Here is a 6,753-nt window from a genome sequence, read left to right as displayed (position 1 = left end):
AACAGTAGAACAGATCAACGAAACTAGGAGCTGGTTCTTTGAAAGAATTAACAAGATTGATAAACCCCTGGCCAGACTTATCAAAAAGAAAAGAGAAATGACCCACATCAACAAAATCATGAATGAAAGAGGAGAGATCACAACCAACACCAAAGAAATACAAACAATTATAAGAACATATTATGAGCAACTCTATGCCAGCAAATTATATAACCTGGAAGAAATGGATGCATTCCTAGAGATGTATCAACTACCAAAACTGAACCAGGAAGAAATAGAAAACCTGAACAGACCTATAACCATTAAGGAAATTGAAGCAGTCATCAAAAATCTCCCAACAAACAAAAGCCCAGGGCCAGATTGCTTCCCAGGGGAATTCTACCAAACATTTCAAGAAGAATTAATACCTATTCTTCTGAAACTGTTCCAAAAAATAGAAATGGAAGGAAAACTTCCAAATTCATTTTATGAGGCCACCATTACTTTGATCCCCAAACCTGACAAAGACCCCATCAAAAAGGAGAATTACAGACCAATATCCCTGATGAACGTGGATGCAAAAATTCTCACCAAAATACTAGCCAATAGGATCCAACAGTACATTAAAAGGATTATTCACCACGACCCAGTGGGATTTATCCCTGGGCTGCAAGGTTGGTTCAACATCTGCAAATCAATCAACGTGATACAATACATTAACAAAAGAAAGAACAAGAACCATATGATCCTCTCAATAGATGCAGAAAAAGCATTTGACAGAATACAGCATCCTTTCTTGATCAAAACTCTTCAGAGTGTAGGCATAGAGGGTACATACCTCAATATCATAAAAGCCATCTATGAAAAACCTACAGCGAATATCATTCTCAATGGGGAAAAACTGAGAGCTTTCCCCCTAAGGTCAGGAACGCGGCAGGGATGTCCACTATCACCACTGCTATTCAACATAGTATTAGAAGTCCTAGCCACAGCAATCAGACAACAAAAAGAAATAAAAGGCATCCAAATTGGCAAAGAAGAAGTCAAACTCTCACTCTTTGCAGATGATATGATACTTTATGTGGAAAACCCCAAAGACTCCACCCCAAAACTGCTAGAACTCATACAGGAATTCAGTAAAGTGGCAGGATATAAAATCAATGCACAGAAGTCAGTGGCATTCCTATACACCAACTACAAGACAGAGGAAAGAGAAATTAAGGAGTTGATCCCATTTACAATTGCACCCAAAACCTTAAGATACCTAGGAATAAATCTAACCAAAGAGGCAAAGGATCTGTACTCAGAAAACTATAAAATACTCATGAAAGAAATTGAGGAAGACACAAAGAAATGGAAAAATGTTCCACGCTCATGGATTGGAAGAACAAATATTGTGAAGATGTCAATGCTACCTAGAGCAATCTACACATTCAATGCAATCCCCATCAAAATACCATCCACTTTTTTCAAAGAAATGGAACAAATAATCCTAAAATTTGTATGGAACCAGAAAAGACCCCGAATAGCCAGAGGAATGTTGAAAAAGAAAAGCAAAGCTGGCGGCATCACAATTCCAGACTTCCAGCTCTATTACAAAGCTGTAATCATCAAGACAGTATGGTACTGGCACAAAAACAGACATATAGATCAATGGAACAGAATAGAGAGCCTAGAAATGGACCCTCAACTCTATGGTCAACTAATCTTTGACAAAGCAGGAAAGAATGTCCAATGGAAAAAAGACAGTCTCTTCAACAAATGGTGTTGGGAAAATTGGACAGCCACATGCAGAAGAATGAAACTGGACCATTTCCTTACACCACACACAAAAATAGACTCAAAATGGTTGAAAGACCTAAATGTGAGACAGGAGTCCATCAAAATCCTAAAGGAGAACACAGGCAGCAACCTCTTCGACCTCAGCCTCAGCAACTTCTTCCTAGAAACATCACCAAAGGCAAGGGAAACAAGGGCAAAAATGAACTATTGGGACTTCATCAAGATAAAAAGCTTTTGCAAAGCAAAGGAAACAGTCAACAAAACCAAAAGACAACCGACAGAATGGGAGAAGATATTTGCAAATGACATATCAGATAAAGGGCTAGTATCCAAAGTCTATAAAGAACTTATCAAACTCAACACCAAAGAACAAAGAATCCAATCAAGAAATGGGCAGAAGACATGAACAGACATTTTTCCAAAGAAGACATCCAAATGGCCAACAGACACATGAAAAAGTGCTCAACATAGCTCGGCATCAGGGAAATCCAAATCAAAACCTCAATGAGATACCACCTCACACCAGTCAGAATGGCTAAAATTAACAAGTCAGGAAAGGACAGATGTTGGCGGGGATGCGGAGAAAGGGGAACCCTCCTACACTGTTGGTGGGAATGCAAGCTGGTGCAGCCAGTCTGGAAAACAGTATGGAGGTTCCTCAAAAAGTTGAAAATAGAGCTACCATATGATCCAGCAATTGCACTACTGGGTATTTACCCCAAAGATACAAATGTAGGGATCCGAAGGGGTATGTGCACCCCGATGTTTATAGCAGCAATGTCCACAATAGCCAAACTGTGGAAAGAGCCAAGATGTCCATCGACAGATGAATGGATAAAGAAGATGTGGTATATATATACAATGGAATATTATGCAGCCATCAAAAGGAATGAGATCTTACCATTTGCAATGACGTGGATGGAACTGGAGGGTATTATGCTGAGTGAAATAAGTCAAACAGAGAAAGACATGTATCATATGACCTCATTGATATGAGGAATTCTTAATCTCAGGAAACAAGCTGAGGGTTGCTGGAGTGGGGGGTGGGGTGGGAGGAATGGAGTGACTGGGTGATAGACACTGGGGAAGGTATGTGTTCTGGTAAGTGCTGTGAATTGTGCAAGACTGTTGAATCTCAGATCTGTACCTCTGAAACAACTAATGCAATATATGTTAAGAAAAAAAAAAGAAGATAGCAGGAGGGGAAGAATGAAGGGGGGGAAATCGGAGGGGGAGACAAACCATGAGAGATGATGGACTCTGAAAAACAAACTGAGGGTTGTAGAGGGGAGGGGGTGGGAGGATGGGTTAGCCTGGTGATGGGTATTAAAGAGGGCACGTTCTGCATGGAGCACTGGGTGTTATGCACAAACAATGAATCATGGAACACTACATCTAAAACTAATGATGTAATGTATGGGGATTAACATAACAATAAAAAAATTTTAAAAAATAAAGAGAAATTATAAAAAGAATGAAAAAGAGTGAAGATAGTTTAAGGGACTTTTGGGACAACATCAAATGGAATGACATTCACATTTTAGGGGTCCCAGAAGGAGAAGAGAGATGGAAAGTGGCAGAAAACATATTTGAAGAAGTAATGGATGAAAATTTCCCTAACCTGGGGGAGGAAACAAATTATATTAAAAAAAACAATAAAAATTTTGGTGATTAAAATTTTGGTGAAATGAAACATTCACTAGAGGGGCTCAAGAGTGGATTTTTAACTGGCAGAAGAAAGAGGTAGCAAACTTGAAGGTAGATCAATAGAGATTATGCAATTCAAAGAACAGAGAGAAACCAGAATAAAAAAAAAAATGAATATAGTGTCAGAGACATGTGGGATACCATTAAACCAATATATGTAATGGGAATATCAGAAAGTGAAGAGAAACAGAGTAGGAATGCTCAAAGAATTAAAAAAATTAAAAGCTAAAACCTCCCAAATTTGATATTTAAAAAAAAACATTATTATACACATTCATGAAACTCAACAATCCCCAGGAGTATAAATGAAAAGAGATCCATTCCAAGACACATCATAAAAAATGTTGAATGCCATGGCCTCCTGGGTGGCTCACTTGATTAAGTGTCTGACTCTTGATTTCAGCTCAGGTCATGATCTCGGGGTTGTGAGATCAATGCCCACATTGGGTTCCATGCTGTGTGTAGAGCCTGCTTGAGATTCTCTCTCTCTCTCCTTCACCCTCTACCCTCTCCCCCTCTCTCTCTTTCTCCCTCTCCCTCTCTAAAAAAATGTTGAAAACCAGGAACAAAGAAAAAAACCTTGAAATCAGTGTCAGAAAAATGACTCATCATGTAAATGGAACCCTAATATGACTAACATTCTGTCTTCTCATCAGAATCAACTGAGGCAGCTTTGCACAGTGGCAGTATCATAGCCAATGAGGTTTATCTGAGGCGCGATTATTGCTAATAGAATCAACTGAGGCAAGAAGGCAGCAGGATGATATATATAAAGTGCTAAAAGAAAAAAAAACTGTCGACCAAATATATTGTATTCAATAAAAAGTCTTTTTTCAAACACAAAGAAAAAATAAGGATATTATCAAATAAGCAAAAATGGAGAGAATTTGCTGCTATCAGACCCATCTTATAAGAATTATTAAAGGAAGTTATTTAGGCTGAAAACATGTGACCAGAGAGTAATTTAAATCCACACAAGAAAGCAAAGAGCACTGGTTAAGGTAATCATGGAGGTAATTATAAAAGACATTCTTTTTTTTTTAAAGTAGGACCCAATGTGGGGCTTGAACTCACAACCCTGAGATCAAGACCTGAGCTGAGATCAAGAGTCACACTCAACCAACTGAGCCACTCAGGCACCCTCATAAAAGACATTCTAATTGCATATTTCTTGTTCTTCCTTCTCTCAACTGATATAAAAAGCAATTGTATTAAACCATATATATGTGTGTATTTGGGGCTCTAAGTTATCAAAACTAGAATACATTTATAATAAAAAGTTTAGTATAACAAACTATAAATGTATAGTTTTTCTCCTTTCTTCCCTCAGCTTCTTTAAGAGATATAAAATTGTATAAAGTAATAATGACAACAAGGTAATTGAGTTTGGAACATACGCAGATATACTATATATAGCAATAATAATACAGAAAAAAGGAAGGAAGCTAGATAGTAGTAAAATTTCTGTATCTCACTGGAATTAAGTTAGTATAGATCTCAAGTAGACTCTTAAGTTAAGATGTATTTTATGAACACTAGATAAACCAAGAAATTCATTGAAAAATACAGTGAAAAGGTCATTACAGGAATTGTAAATATTACACTAGAAAATATTAATTAAATGCAAATAAAGCAATAAAGGAAAAACAGAAAAAATGGACACAGAAAACAAAAGGTAAAATGGCACACATAAATTCATCTATATCATTAATGACATTAAATGTGAATATTTTAAACAATTCAATCAAAAGACAAAGATAGACCGGATTAAAAAGAGATGCCACTATATCCTGTCTACAGAAGTTAAAAAGGGATGTCTCATAGTAAGAAAAGCATTAATACAGCCAGAATATATAGCAATTATAAACATGTATGCATCTAAAAACAAAGCTTCAAAATAAATGCATGAAGCAAGCACTAACATACAGGAAGGGAGAAGTAGAAAATCCAACAGTAACAGTGGAGAACTCCAATACCCCAATCCCAATAATAGAACAATGAGATAGATCGACAAGGAAATAAAAGACTTTGAACAATGCTATTCACCAATTAGCTCTAACTGGCATCTATAGAACTCCACCCAACAACAACATAACGTATATTCTTCTCAAGCTGACATGGAACCTTCTCCAAGACCGATTACATGCCAGGCCAGAAGACAAACCTCAGTAAGTTTAAGAGAATTAAAATAATAAAATGTGTCATCTCTGAACACAATGGAATGAAATTCAAAATTAATAATAGAAGGAGAACTGGAAATTGAGCAGCACACTCTGAAACATCCGAACTTTTTCTAAACTTTTGAGATAAGTGAAAATTGAAAAAAACTGTAAGCCAAATGAAAATGAAAATAAAAGCTACCAAAGCATATGGGATCCTGCTAAAGCAGTTCTTTGAAGGCAGTTTACTGCTGTAGATGCTGACATTACAAAAAAAAGAAAAGTAAAAAAATAATTAAAAAAATAAAAATAAGAAAAGATCACAAACCAACAACCACTTATCAATAACAGCAGAATAAAAACACTTCACAACTGCACATGGAACATTCTCCAGGAAAGATCATGTGTTAGGCCATAAAACCAGCCTCAATTAATTTTATTTTTTTTTTATTTTATTTATTTTTTTTTTTAAAGATTTTATTTATTTGACAGAGAGAGACACAGCCAGAGAGGGAACACCAGCAGGGGGAGTGGCAGAGGGAGAAGCAGGCTTCCCGCCGAACAGGGAGCCCGATGCAGGGCTCGATCCCAGGACCCTGGGATCATGACCTGAGCCAAAGGCAGACGCTTAACGACTGAGCCACCCAGGCGCCCTAGCCTCAATTAATTTTAAAAAGATTGAAATAATACAAAATATGTATTGCAATCACAATGGGGTGAAATTAGAAATAGCAAAGAAATTTGGAAATTAACAAATATGTGTAAATTTTTTTTGAGTTTTCAAATATTTATTTCCTTTAATAATGCTATCACAGAACAAATTTTATCCTTTTCACACACACAAAAAAATCTTACAAATATGTTTGTGGTGTAAAGAAGTTTAAAAACGGCATAATCTGTTCTAAATCAGATCAAAGATAGCTTGTTAAAGAATGAAAGAAAGTATCTTGATCGAAGTCAGCTACCCCATAAATAAAGGTTACAAGAAGAATAAAAGGATATTGGATATTTTTTAATGTGGAAACAGATTAAAAATCTCATCTAGACTTCTAAATATATTTTCAGTAGTATACATTGGATTCAGAGATTTATGTATAATTTTTATAAGGAAACATTAAGGAACACA

General features: G+C 36.3%; 1 pseudogene; it reads left to right on the top strand.

Moving 5' to 3' along the window:
* Positions 1 to 4,137: 4,137 nt before the first annotated feature.
* LOC118553176 (U4 spliceosomal RNA) lies at positions 4,138 to 4,204 on the top strand (annotated as a pseudogene).
* The last annotated feature ends 2,549 nt before the right edge of the window (positions 4,205 to 6,753 follow it).

The sequence above is a fragment of the Halichoerus grypus genome, chromosome X (genome assembly GCF_964656455.1).
Source record: "Halichoerus grypus chromosome X, mHalGry1.hap1.1, whole genome shotgun sequence".
NCBI classification, from domain to species: Eukaryota; Metazoa; Chordata; class Mammalia; order Carnivora; family Phocidae; genus Halichoerus; species Halichoerus grypus.
The sequence above is the reverse complement of the archived record's forward strand: the minus strand, read 5'-3'. Positions and strand labels throughout refer to the sequence as shown.